This window comes from Schistocerca serialis, chromosome 5, assembly GCF_023864345.2.
Source record: "Schistocerca serialis cubense isolate TAMUIC-IGC-003099 chromosome 5, iqSchSeri2.2, whole genome shotgun sequence".
NCBI classification, from domain to species: Eukaryota; Metazoa; Arthropoda; class Insecta; order Orthoptera; family Acrididae; genus Schistocerca; species Schistocerca serialis.
Window position 1 is genome coordinate 163381413 of NC_064642.1, and position 15544 is coordinate 163396956.

Here is a 15544-nt window from a genome sequence, read left to right on the forward strand (position 1 = left end):
GAAAGTAAAAAAAGAAGTATGCTACTAGAGAGATTAGAATCGCCAACTGCCTTTTTATATACCAACTGCGATACGCACTGGGAGTGACGACGAATCCGTTAATAGTCAACATACTATATTGAGGCAGCACTCGGGAATCTTCTAATCTTCAAAGCCGTTTTATCCAGTTATTTTTAAGAACAGTGTCACACTACCTCAAAAAAGAAGAATTCGTGTCATTATGTTGCAGCCATGACTTTTTAAACTGATGGTTCCGTACTATTCGCATCTGACAGCCCCTGCCTTTTTTGGAACTGGAGTTATTACATTCTTCCTGAAGTGTAAAGGTATTTCGCCTGTCTCATTTATGTTCCATGTCACGTGGAATAATGCAGCTGCTCATCTTACCCTCAAAAGCTTCTTCAATTTTCTTGTAGGCAGCATATACCCTTCGGCTAGTTATGCATGCTACTACAGCCTTGCATTTGTCTTCGTCCACCCCTGCCAAGCCTTTTTGTACTTTCTACCAATCTCATTTTTTTAGACGTCTATATTCCTTAATTCCAGCTTCATTTGCTGCATTTTTACATTTTCTCATTTCTGGAATCTATCCAACAAATAAATGAGCATGTTTGGTGAAGTGATGTTCTAAGATAATGAAATTCTAGTAGGAGAGGAATTCGTGGCGGGCTGCATCGAATTAGTTAGGAAATTGATGATCCAACAAAAGATCTAAGTGCTTATTTCACAAAGCACCTTACGTCGTTGGTGGCGCAAGGAATACAGGTAAGAATGACGAATATCAACGAATCAATGTGTCCCCCCCCTCCCCCCCCCTCCCCCCCCCCCCCTCCACCCCGCCTTTCCATGTGCCTTTACCGACTGTTGCGCGGCATTTATGATTGTTGGCATGCCTCTCCGTAGGCCAGAATTTCTCTGCTTTTACAGTAATAGTCATTTAGCGAGTTATTTGTGGAAGGAAGTAATATATCGCTGCAATATTCTCTGAATGTGCCTTCTCGGACTATTAACAGTAAAATTATCAGTGACGCAAGAAACCTCTCTTGGAGCACCAACAACTGGAGTTGCGTGGCTTCGTGACGCTGCCGCGTTTACTAAACGAACTCGTGACGAAACAGGTCGTTCCTTGTTGTATCTTTTCCGTCTCCTCTAATAACCGTATCATCGGAGCTGGTGGTGTAGTGACTATGCGTGGGCCTCGAAACCTAGAGGTCCTACATTCACATCCCAATCGCACCACGGAAATTTCCAGTCTGTCTTTAATGTAGTCTTCACCTCTCAACGACGTGAGGAGTCTATATTTAACTGGAGGTGACCTTTTCCTGCTTCGGATAACGGGCAGATCAGGGATAAACAAGTCGCCGAAGTGGCGTCAATTTAAAGACATTCAGCCGGCCGTTGAGCCACTCGAAATTATTATGAACTGTACCTACTAAGGAAGCCAGGGAGACGAACAACATAGAAATCGCTCAGATGAGGGTTTTACAAGGTACCTCTCTCACAAGTGAGTTGTGTTTCCAACTATTCTCAGTCTTGTATCCGCCTTTCAAGCAACTAACTTTATGCAGTCATTCCAATTTAAGTAGCTCTGGAAGTACGCTCCGATGCATTTTTTTAACTGTAACTGTATCACAGCTGTGACGCGGTGCTATCTTTTACTGGCGATGACGGAGAAATCCACAGACAATATTTTATTATTGAAGACCAGTGATCTCTGTACTACCTGGATGTAGATCTCTGACCTCAGAGCGTGGAACTTCGACATGCCTGCAGATTCTTGTCATCTGCACAGTCCACCATGTTACTATTAGGCAACAAAATTGCCACATTATTTACTTGTTTCTCGCTTTGAACTTTATATCAATATGCGATGAACAGGTTGATGTGGGAGCAGAATCGAAACATATTTTCATTTTGCGTTCTCGTGATATTTTGTGGCAGACTTGTAATTAGGCAAGAAACGAAATACAAGCATGTTTGGCAGACAAGTTCAGACAGTTAGAGTTCGATAACCAGATAGTACAGAGATCAGTGTTGATGACACAGCATTATAAATGTGAAGTATGAGGGACTGAATATTTTTGATAGCTGATGATGATGATGATCTGTACGATCGAAATAAGTAGTCATCATCATCATCATCATCATTTAAGACTGATTATGCCTTTCAGCGTTCAGTCTGGAGCATAGTCCCCCTTATAAAATTCCTCCATGATCCCCTATTCAGTGCTAACATTGGTCTATTACCTCAAAATCATTCTTAACTGAATCCAGGTACCTTCTCCTTGGTCTACCCCGACTCCTCCTACCCTCTACTGCTGAACCCATGAGTCTCTTGGGTAACCTTGCTTCTCCCATGCGTTTAACATGACCGCACCATCTAAGCCTGTTCGTCCTGACTGCTACATCTATAGAGTTCATTCCCAGTTTTTCTTTGATTTCCTCACTGTGCACACCCTCCTGCCATTGTTCCCATCTACTAGTACCTGCAATCATCCTAGCTACTTTCATATCCGTAACCTCAACCTTATTGATAAGGTAACCTGAATCCACCCAGCTTTCGCTCCCATACAACAAAGTTGGTCGAAAGATTGAACGGTGCACAGATAACTTAGTCTTGGTACTGACTTGCTTCTTGCAGTAACTAAAATTTTTGTTACGTTGGTAGCTTTTCTCTGTAAATATGATATTATTTAAAGTTGCAATTCCTTTTGGCGTCAGTTCCAGTAACTGTGCACGTGCCGCTATAAACGCAGCTGGCGAAGTGAGATCGTATAAAGCGAACGCTCCAAATGCAGGCACAGGTGCGGCTAATTGCCTGTGAAGTTGACTTTTAGAGGCCCCCCCCCCCCACTCTCCTCGCCCCCCTGCTACACAATCAGCTTGCTACGCTACGTCGGTACGTTTCTCTCACGTCGTCGCGTCCGATCTGGGATTAGCTGGTTCGAACCGCTCCGGTGAGAGTAGTTGCCAGAATCTTAACTAGGCCGGCGCAGTTGGAAGGCCGTCGCCTTACGGTTCGTCACAGCCATGGCGCACACTAGCGACTTTGGTTACAGTGCGAACTCACGCCACTATTTTACCAGGTGAGGGCTTTCGACGGAACTGAATACGGTTCCTTAGTGAAAGTAACGCCTCTGTTGCGCTGTTCAAGAGAAGCAAACTACCAGCCGGCACTTCCTTCACGTCCTTCACACTTACAAGACATAACATTGTCACTAACATTACCTTTGTCACAAACCCATGCAACATTGAGGTGCTTAGGGAATGAATAATCTGGAATGGTGACCTGTACTGAAACACAGTACACTGCTGGGAATAAAAATTGCAACAGGATGAAGGAGGCACGTACCAAACGTTAAATTGCCACGAAGTCTGACAGCAACTGAATAAAACACAATTTTAGTGCCATACGCGTTTCGCCTTTATTTTCTGCAAGGCATCATCAGTGGCAGGCTGCGTGGACAATTTCTTACATATTACGCTCCTGTTGCATTTTTGGTGTTGTTTTTCTTCTTATGAATGCCAATTTGCGGTTTTTCCCCACATTCCACAGCACTATGAACTGAGCGCATTGCATTGAAACAAGCGTTCAGTTCATAGTGCTGTGGAATGTGGGGAAAAACCGCAAATTGGCATTCATAAGAAGAAAAACAACACCAAAAATGCAACAGGAGTGTAATATGTAAGAAATTGTCCACGCAGCCTGCCACTGATGATGCCTTGCAGAAAATAAAGGCGAAACGCGTATGGCACTAAAATTGTGTTTTATTCAGATGCTATCAGACGGTCCATAAGTAAAAATTATCAGTATACTGTAATATTACACGCAACTGAGGAAGACAGGACCACAAAAGTTGAAGATGCCACGAAGTATACTACATGACCGTGATAAATACACTCCTGGAAATTGAAATAAGAACACCGTGAATTCATTGTCCCCGGAAGGGGAAACTTTATTGACACATTCCTGGGGTCAGATACATCACATGATCACACTGACAGAACCACAGGCACATAGACACAGGCAACAGAGCATGCACAATGTCGGCACTAGTACAGTGTATATCCATCTTTCGCAGCAATGCAGGCTGCTATTCTCCCATGGAGACGATCGTAGAGATGCTGGATGTAGTCCTGTGGAACGGCTTGCCATGCCATTTCCACCTGGCGCCTCAGTTGGACCAGCGTTCGTGCTGGACGTGCAGACCGCGTGAGACGACGCTTCATCCAGTCCCAAACATGCTCAATGGGGGACAGATCCGGAGATCTTGCTGGCCAGGGTAGTTGACGTACACCTTCTAGAGCACGTTGGGTGGCACGGGATACATGCGGACGTGCATTGTCCTGTTGGAACAGCAAGTTCCCTTGCCGGTCTAGGAATGGTAGAACGATGGGTTCGATGACGGTTTGGATGTACCGTGCACTATTCAGTGTCCCCTCGACGATCACCAGTGGTGTACGGCCAGTGTAGGAGATCGCTCCCCACACCATGATGCCGGGTGTTGGCCCTGTGTGCCTCGGTCGTATGCAGTCCTGATTGTGGCTCTCACCTGCACGGCGCCAAACACGCATACGACTATCATTGGCACCAAGGCAGAAGCGACTCTCATCGCTGAAGACGACACGTCTCCATTCGTCCCTCCATTCACGCCTGTCGCGACACCACTGGAGGCGGGCTGCACGATGTTGGGGCGTGAGCGGAAGACGGCCTAACGGTGTGCGGGACCGTAGCCCAGCTTCATGGAGACGGTTGCGAATGGTCCTCGCCGATACCCCAGGAGCAACAGTGTCCCTAATTTGCTGGAAGTGGCGGTGCGGTCCCCTACGGCACTGCGTAGGATCCTACGGTCTTGGCGTGCATCCGTGCGTCGCTGCGGTCCGGTCCCAGGTCGACGGGCACGTGCACCTTCCGCCGACCACTGGCGACAACATCGATGTACTGTGGAGACCTCACGCCCCACGTGTTGAGCAATTCGGCGGTACGTCCACCCGGCCTCCCGCATGCCCACTATACGCCCTCGCTCAAAGTCCGTCAACTGCACATACGGTTCACGTCCACGCTGTCGCGGCATGCTACCAGTGTAAAGACTGCGATGGAGCTCCGTATGCCACGGCAAACTGGCTGACACCGACGGCGGCGGTGCACAAATGCTGCGCAGCTAGCGCCATTCGACGGCCAACACCGCGGTTCCTGGTGTGTCCGCTGTGCCGTGCGTGTGATCATTGCTTGTACAGCCCTCTCGCAGTGTCCGGAGCAAGTATGGTGGGTCTGACACACCGGTGTCAATGTGTTCTTTTTTCCATTTCCAGGAGTGTATTTCAGAGCAACCGCACAAAGCAGGTAGGTCTAACGCCATCTAGATACAGTGTATAGGAAAAGGTTATGAAACGGATTTATCATTCAGAAATCGCATCTGATTATAGCTCGTTTGTGAGCAGAAGCAGAAACGTCTGCCAGCAGATGTTGGAGTCCGACAGCGGCGGGATCGTGCCCTTCCCTATTTCTGCGGTATTGCTCGCGTTGGTTGTGATACCACGGCTGTCATGCGAATGTAGGCCGTCCATTCACGTTATATGACCACCGCCTTTGCTCGACGTCAAGGTGCAGTAACCACTCACGAACAGCAGTTGGCAGCGTTATCGTATTGCGGAAACGAAGCGATTTATCTGACATCCAAAAGGGCATGATCATTGGCTTTCGTATCAAGAGTGAAAGCGTTTCCGGAACGTCTAAGTTTGTAAATTGGCACGTGATGCCATCTATATCTACACATCTACGTGATTACTCTGCTATTCACAATAAAGTGCCTGGTAGAGGGTTCAATGAACCACCTTCATGCTGTCCCTCTACCGTTCCACTCTCGAACGGCACGAGGGAAAACGAGCACTTAAATTTTTCCGCGCGAGCCCTGATTTCTCTTATTTTATCGTGATGGTCATTTCTCCCTATGTAGGTGGGTGCCAACAGAATGTTTTCGCAATCGGAGGAGAAAACTCGTGATTGAAATTCCATGAGAATATCCCGTCGCAACGAAAAACGCCTTTGTTTTAATGATTGCCACTCCAATTTCCGTATCAAGTCTGTGACACTATCTCCCCTATTTCGCTATAATACAAAACGAGCTGCCCTTCTTTGTACTTTTTCGATGTCATCCGTCAGTCCCACCTGACGCGGATGCCACACCGCACAGCAGTACTCCAGAGTATGGCGGACAAGCGTAGTGTAAGCAGTCTCTTTGGTAGACCTGTTGCACCTTCTAAGTGTTCTGCCAATGAATCTCAGTCTTTGGTTTGCTCTACCCACAATATTATCTATGTGGACGTTCCAATTTAGGATATTTGTAATTGTAAACCCTAAGCATTTAGTTGAATTTACAGCCCTCAGATTTGTGTGACTTATCGCGTAATCGAAATTTAGCTGATTTCTTTTATCACTCATGTGAATAACTTCGCACTTTTCTTTATTCAGGGTCAATTGCCACTTTTCGCACCATACAGATATCTTATCCAAATCATTTTGCAAGTCGTTTTGATCATCTGATGACTTTACAAGACGGTAAATGACAGCATCATCTGCAAACAATCTAAGACGGCTACTGAGATTGTCTCCTACGTCGTTAATATAGATCAGGAACAATAGAGGGCCTATAACACTTCCTTGGGGAACGCCGGATATTACTTCTGTTTTACTCGATGTCTTTCCGTCTATTACTATGAACCTTTCTGACAGGAAATCACGAATTCAGTCGCACAACTGAGGCGATACTCCGTAGGCACGCAGTTTGATTAGAAGACGGTTGTGAGGAACGGTGTCGAAAGCCTTCTGGAAATCTAAAAATATGCACCCAATTTGACATCTCCTGTCGACAGTACTTATTACTTCATTAGTATAAAGAGCTAGTTGTGTTTCACAAGAACGATATTTTCTGAATCCGTGTTGACTATATGTCAATAAATCGTTTTCTTCGAGGTACTTCGTAATGTTCGAATATAGTATATGTTCTAAAACCCTACTGCAAATCGACGTTAGTGATATAGGCCTGTAACTTAGCGGATTACTCCTACTTCCCTTTTTGGGTATTGGTGTGACTTGAGCAATTTTCCAGTCTTTAGGTACGTATGTTTCTGTGAGCGAGTGGTTGTATATAACTGCTAAATATGAATAGTATCAGCATACTCTGAGAGGAACATGACTGGTATACAATCTGTACCCGAAGCCTTGCCTTTATTAAGTGATTTAAGCTGCTTTGCGACACTGAGGATAACTACTTCTAAGTTACTCATTTTGGTAGTTGTTCTTGATTGGAATTCAGGAATATTTATTTCGTCTTTTTGGTGAAGGAGTTTCGGAAAACCGTGTTTAATAACTCTGCTTTAGTGGCACTGTCATCAGTGACTTCACCGTTGTTATCGCGCAGTGAAGGTATTGATTGTGTCTTGCCACTGGTGTGCTTTATGTATGACCAGAACCTCTTTGGGTTTTCTGCCAGATTTCGAGACAGAATTTCGTTGTGGAAAATATTAAAAGCATCTCGCATTGAAGTACGCGCGATATGGTTAAAGGATACGGGGCATGGCAAAATGGCCCTATCTAAAACCGGTGCAACTGTGGCACATCACAGGCAATAGATGACAGGCATTAAATGTATCTGCAACTGCGAATATGGGCAACCATTGGCTGTAGAATGGGATGACGACAATGAAAATTTGTGCCCGACTCGAAACCAGATTTCCCGCTTATCGCGAGCGGTCCCCTTACCATTTGGCTATCTGTGCACGACTCAAGGCAAGACCTAAACTTCCATCTGTCGCCAATTATGCATGCATGCATGCATGTCCAAAGGAACTTTGCATGGTAATTCGGAATAGCATAGGCATTACAAAATCGTATAGATGACAGGGTGAATGACAGCTGCGGAGATGTGTACGAGTGAACAGACGAGCAACTGTTGAGCAAATGGCCGCCCAGATGAACCGAGGGGCTACCACCAATATCCTCTCTACGACCATTCAGCGCACATTGCTGCATTTGGCGCCTGGTTCATGCACCCATGCTGACTGCTGTTCATCGGCGACGAAGGCTGAAATTTGCACGCGAATATAATAACTAGACGTCCACTGGGCGGCGACAGGTGGCATTTCCAGATGACAGATGGCCTTTGTACGATGAATACCCTGCAACAGTCGTCGGAAGGGTCCACTGCGAGGAGGGAGCATAATGGTCTGGGGAATGTTTTCGTGCCATTGCCTGGATGGTCTGGTCATTCTGGATGGCACAATGAATCAACACAAGTAGATCATGTATTATCCTTGGGGACCATATCAATCTCCAATGCAATTTGCTTTTCCTCAGCTTGATGGCATTTATCAGCAAAACAATGCAACAAGTCACACTGCTAGTAGTGTATGTGCTTGGTTCGAAGCGCATAAGGATGAGTTTACCGTACTCCCCTGGCTACCAAGCTCAGGGGATTTGAACCCAATAGAGAATCTTTGGGACCACATCGATCAGACTTTTCGCGCCTTGGATCTTAACCGAGAAACCTAGGCACTGATGGCAGCATGGCTCTACGTCCCAGTCGGTACCTTCCAGAAACTCACTGACTTTTTTCCTGCACGACTTGCAGCAGTCTGTGATTCAAAAGGATGTTATTCAGGCTTTTGAGAGGTGGTTACATTATTGTGACTGGACAGTGTAGAACCGATGGGTTCAGGACACCAATGGCCCCACGCGACTAGCGTCTAAAAAGACAACTAAAGTGGGCAGGATAGCATAAGCACACGGTGCCATTATATAAGGGAGTAGACTTGCTCGTAGTGAAACGTCCCCTTAGAAAAATTATAAATGACTGTGCTTAAACTGACACACAATATTTTTTAGCGCAACGCAATCTGACTTTCAATAATCCCTACAAAAGAATGGCCCTGACTAACATTAACCTATACCTTTCACAAATCACTTACCTCACAAAAATCTTCGTTACTCGAACTACTGCAATACAGCGAGCGCCACTAAATAAAAGATTCAAACTACTGAAGGCACTAACTACTGATAGGCATAGTTAGCAAATGAAAGATTTTGATAAAGAACAAACAATGTATTTACCTTAACAGTGTTCAAAAGTCATAATGTATATCAGTTCATGACATCCAGTCTTACAAATTTACTGTCTCTGATACGTCCAGATCATCCGCTCTCAAAACTCCGCCATCTCTCTCCCCACATCCATCCATCACTGCTGGCGGCTCACCTCCAACTGCGCAACGCTACGCGCTGTTAACAGCCAACTGCCCAATACTACAATGGCGAATATTACTCCAACAATGCAAACCGACCACAGCCTTCACACAGCACAGTCAGTGATTTTCATATAGAGCGCTACATGGTGTTACCAACATAAAAACCTAAGTAGCCTACTTACAGGAGCAAGAGAAGTACCCACGTTGGACAATTTGATGACGTCGGGGCACCACGGACTCTAATGACGGCAACCATATTTGCGGCAACCTCTGATCATGGCGGCAGAGAGATGTGCGTCGAATGTCGTGTGGCCAACGACGACGCGAAACATAGGAGTGGCATCGCATTGTCTTTTCAGACGAGTCCCGGTCCTGCGTACAACATCACAATGGAAACATCAGTGTTTGACGGTACAAAGAGGTCGCACGCTGTCAGATTACATTCGTCATACGAGACTGGCACTAGGTGCGAAGGGTACACAACTCGATCACCTCTGGCTTACATAGAAGATCATTTCGACAGTAGCCGCTACGTTTATGAACTGTTAAGATCTTAGAAATCCCCGTGGACGTACAGGGCCTTTCAAAAAGAATGGCCTGATTTTGGAAGTTAATAATCACGAAACATGGGACGTGCCGGCAAAGAAATGTATCTTGTTTGATGGGCATGGCCTAGAGTTTCAGTAAATAGCCTTTAGATGTCAGGCAGTGCGTCTTCTGAGTTTTCTGTCAGTCAGAAGTATGATGCCGTCCGCTCCACAGAAGGCGTTTTGTGTGCTGCAGTTTGCGAATCTTGAGTCAGTGATTTCGGCCCAGCGTGCTTTTCGTTGGCGTTTGGCGCTGATCCGCCTGAACCCAAAAACATTCGTCGTTGGTGTCACCAATTTGAAGAGACAGGATGCTTCTGCAATGGTAAGAGTCCAGCTCGATCTCGCACTTCTGACAACATGGTGTAAAGAATTCTTCAAACGTTCGAGCAGAGTCCACGAAAGTCTACTTGCTGCGCAGGCAGAGAACTGGCAATGCCTCATACGAGAAAAAAAAATGGTTCAAATAACTCTGAGCACTATGGGACTTAACATCTGAGGTCATCAGGCCCCTAGACCTTAGAACTACTTAAACCTAACTAAGGACATCATACACATCCATGCCCGAGGCAGGGTTCGAACCTGCGACCGTAGCGGTCGCGCGGTTCCAGACTGAAGCGCCTAGAACCGCTCGGCCACTTCGGCCGGCTGCATCATACTACTGTCTGGCGAGTGATAAGGCGTCGTTTGATCCATAAAACATAGCGACTACATTTAGTGCAATCTTTTCGAGTTGATGATAAAACGATTGACTGCAACAATGTTCTCCTAGAGGTAATGGAAGATGATATATTTTTGCCATGATTAATTTTCAGTGAGGAAGCAACATTTCATATTAGCGGTAAAGTAAACCGACATGACCTACGCTTATGGGGACTCCAGAACCACCGTGACGTGATTGATCACGAAAGAGACCACCTAAAGTGAAATTTTATGTGTCTTGTCTTATGAAAAAGTGTACGATCTCTTCTCATTTGAGGAAAACAGTGGCTGGAATAAGCAATCTTCAAATACTGCAGAACTGTCTTTTTCCACAACATCATGAGGACTCCAATGACTTCATTTTCCAACAGTACAGAGCTCCACCAAACTGGCACAGAAACGTACGTCGGTTTCTCAATGACGCTCTGCCTCAACGCTGGATAGGGCGCACGGGACCTCGAGACACTGCCCTGCATTTTGACCTCTAAGACCACCAGACATGATCCCAGGCGAGTTTTTCTTTGGGGATATGTGAAGAAAAGTGTGTTCATCTCCCCTTCACCTCGTGACATAGAAGACGTGAAGAACAAAATAACACGCACCATAACTTCTGTAAAGTTAGGTAAATTGTATAAAGATTCAAGTAAAATGTCTCACCTGTACGGGAATATACATAATGGATGGACGATTGCATATTGTGGAGACATGGTTGACGATATTTGGAAGTTTGGGTCTGACCGTGGGTCATGCTCGGACAGCCAAATGGTAAGGCGACCGCTCGCGGTAAGCGGGAAATGCGGGTTCGAGCCCCGCTGCGGCACAAATTTTGACTGTCGTTATTCCCTCATACAGCTCATGGATATCCGTATTCGCAACTGCGAATACATTTAATGTCATCATTATAATGTTTATTAATCCGATTGTCACGACTAGCGAGCAACATGATGCTTAAACGGGTTGCTTGTCGGATACTGGAAGCTTCAGCACTTAGGACCGTTGCTACAGCTGGATACCTGACCTCTGTGCCCATGTGTCCCGCAGGTGGGCATGTTGGCTTCTGCACGGCGGTCCAAAAGGGGAGACTGAATGCTTGTCTTGGGTGCTACTTAAAACTTCTGTGACTTGTAACCGTTACCTTCCCTGCTAGCGAAGGTGGAAGGAAGTTAGAGTGTAAAGTATAAAGTCGTAATCACCTACAACTTCCCATTAGGAAGTCAATTGTAGCTGAAAGTAGCCAAATAGTGCTTTCTGATTCCTGTTGTGATTTCCTATTACTCCAGACTGGCGTTGGAGAGAGAAGCGAAGTTACGAACTTGGTCCAACGTAATTTCGAAAAGGCGGGTCCATAACGCAATCAGTCAGTCGATTAATTAAATGTCGAACCTCGTTTCTGAGAGACTGCAGGATCATTGGTGCACGATAAAAGATCTGGTAATTTGCTGATTAGTATGTGGATCAAGCCAATGGCGGACGGGCTCCACGCCAGCAGTTTTGCATTTCTTTCAAGAACTGCTGCAAACAAAGATAGCGAAAGCTGAAGAACGAGAGATGATGTGAAAGAGCAAGGCACCTCCTTGCTGGCCGCAGAGAAAATGTAAAGGCTGCGCCTTCCTTTATCATCATAAAAAGTATTACAAGTAAATTCGGGGACCCTCTGGTCCATACATTCCATATTTCATAAACATAAAGAAAGAAAAACTGTCTTGGAGTCTTAAATTTCCAAAGAGAACAGTCAACAGCCACAAGTTGCACTACTTTTTGTGGCTAACTTACGGTGTCTTTTGCAGCAATTCTACAAGAACCACTCCCTACATTGGCGGGTACTGGCCTCTTCTAATGGCCAACGTTGCGTTGTAGGTGTACCCATGCAAGTTAATACCTTTTAAAACTAGATATTCACACAAAAATTATGGACAGAATCTCTGTATCATCATTACGTATTTCTCGTCTCTCATCTGTCTTCCCATCGCATATAAAATTTATATGCAAGATTGCACACTCATTAATCACTAAAGTTTCTGAGTAAATTTTTAGCCTCAGGTGGTACGTGTCGTTAACATAAGTAAGTTTTAGCCGATTCCATTAAGGTTGTTGTATCACAACTCTCAGTCATTGCACCTTGTCTCTCGTGTTTCGAGATACAGTAGGCGGGGGTAAAGTCCTGCAATTTACAGTTTTTCTAATATTGTCGTCAATGAGTGGTAGATTGTCCCGCGTTTTCAAATTGAAGTTATAGGCTGGATTGCTATTCATCCAAATGCCTGCCCTGTCTGATAATTAACTGCAGAGTAATTCACAATTTAGCTAAAACAAAATTGCGGGTTTTACGTCACAGAGTGTGGTAAAACCCCACAGTGAGATAAAATGGATAAAAGCAGATGTCTGCTTAATAAAAACACTTGAAATAACCCTGTGTAATATTTCTGTACCGTAACCAAGTTACCCAACACAATATTGAACTGAAATGTCTCCTAAATTTGAACATAATGTCTAATAATACTTGCACAAGAATAATGCTTTATTCTCCACCAAAGGGTATCCTCATAGCTTTCAGTTAGTGAGGCTAAACTGCCTAGGTACTTTGTAAAGACTGTACCTTGTTAGGTCCTTTGAGTCTTCCTTAAAATCTGAGGCTCTTTTTCTTGTTCTTGTTCTTCTTCTTCGAATACATCTTCGCTAAATAATAAATCCATATCTGTATCTGTGCTACTGTCGTGACGAGATAAGGCTGAATCTGACTCTGAAGAATAATCAACTCACTTTTTAATCCGTTTCTTCCCTTCTTTTAGCACTGATGCAATGAAATATAGCTTATGTCGTTCTGTTTCTACAGCACGCTATCTTCTCTCTTTGGCACGTCTTTCCCTCTTAGTATCGTGCTTTTCTTTTCCCATGCATCCTTCTTCCATTCGTTCTTTATTGGGTGTCGTTGTTACAAGCACAGATTTCAATGTTTTGTTATAAAGATCCCCTTAAATATTTATTTTAGACAGCGGGGAGATAATCTCACGCAGTGTGTGTTTAGTACCATTTTTTTCCGGAGATTTACATTGAAGGATTGTCGTCATATTGTTGGAGCAAGTGACAATAAGATAAACCTGCCACTTGGTGTCAACTTCTGAATCGTGACCCTGCGTGGGCTTTACCCTACCTACACCGTATACGACTGTGTATGCAGTTACTGGACTATCAACACTGATACAGTGCAGAAAAGCAAGTCACAAAAACCTATGCCTATGCCGTTGGCAAAAACCTTTAGTTCTGCGGTCTCTATAGACGAAGAATGCCCTTCGCCCTACAGACTTTACTTGAAGATGGAAGTGAAAACGATACAGCGTTACATGAAATACAGCTCTGGCAGACGTTTATGAGTATACAACGTGTGGCTTACAGCCAATAATCGTGACAGCTATGCAGTTGAAACTCGACAGGGAGGAATGTTTACATGTCCCTCCGTGCTTGGTCGTCCATTAGCTTCGGAAATGAAGGCCGGAATTGCTGTCGGCGTGTTTATAGCTGGTTAACACGTCCCAGTGTTTCTGCACGAGGGCCTGCCAAGAGAACTCGCCTTCACCGCACCAAGCAAGCGTAACGCCAACAGTCAACCCGTCTTTTCAGAACGTTGGTTCAGTGCCAACAATGACGCAACTTCCACCAGCGATGGATTCTTCAGCAATGTTTAATCGTACATTTCTGCGCCTTCTTTGCTGTTTGAACCACCATTAATACTTTTGTGTGGTAGTGTATGACTCAATTTCATAGCTTCAAGGCGCTGAATGAAATGAGATATGTGAAATGGAATTAACTTGGCTATCGCTGCTCAGCGGCAGTGTGATGAATCTGTAGGTACATGTTACAAAGTGATTGGCTGTTGTATGTATTCGCGCTTGCATACAACTGCGCTCTTAACGTCACAGATCTAAATTGCACGTCATTGTAATACAGATGACGCTTGTAATCGAAATGTTAAGCACTGTCGCCAAAAGCCCCAACGTAAAGCGCTAGCTACTTAGAGTAATGAGACTACTGGAGGCGCAACAGCACCTCATTCCACTCTTCTAGCTCGCTTTCAATTCTTTTTAACTACATCCCTTCATCTTCACAACGACATCGTACTTCATATCTGTTAGTGTTACAATCGTTTCACTGTCCGCAAAATTTACAAAACTGTGCATCCGTTGTAAATGCTTATAAAGCACATAGTGCTTTTTGTGTTACATATTTCCAAACTGTAAAGTACTCGTGTTAAGTTTGTTGTTTACATTTATACTACGTGTTTCTTACTACACGCATACTCAGTGCGTCAACGAATTGTACAGAGCGAACCCGAAAAAATTTCCCAATTGTTCAGTGTGTTTTCAAAGTATTTTGGTATAATGAACCCGTATATCCGCTGGTTCGCTTCAGGAAAGTAATGCAATTATATTTTTTTCGTTTGTTACCACGAATACCTTTGTTTCTGTCAAAATAAGTACACAACAGAGAAAAAGGCTATAATACACACTCACCAAAACGATATTTAGTTGTGTGTGTGTGTGTGTGTGTGTGTGTGTGTGTGTGTGTGTGTGTGTGTGAGTGAATGAATGAATGACGAAGAAATTCATGGTGCATCGCAAGTATTACCCACAATTGCTTCTCACATAAGAAAGCTAACTACACATTTGTTAGCAAAACATACTTCTCCTGCATTACTCCTCTCCATTGCGGCTCTTGCTTGACCTGCACACTGCAACCTCATTTAAAATCAACCAAGTTAAAATGTGTGCAGTACACATCCGTAAATCACTTGATTGCTGCACTCCTTACTTCCGAACTGGCAGGCTGTTAATGCTTAGTATCTGACCACAGCTACCAATAGCAATAGTTACTAATACTAATTATAATAATAATACTGTGTACACCGAGTGAGGTGGTGCAGTGGTTAGGACACTGGACTCAAATTCGGGAGGACGACGGTTCAATCCCGCGTCCGGCCATCCTGTTTTAGGTTTTCCGTGATTTCCCTAAATCAC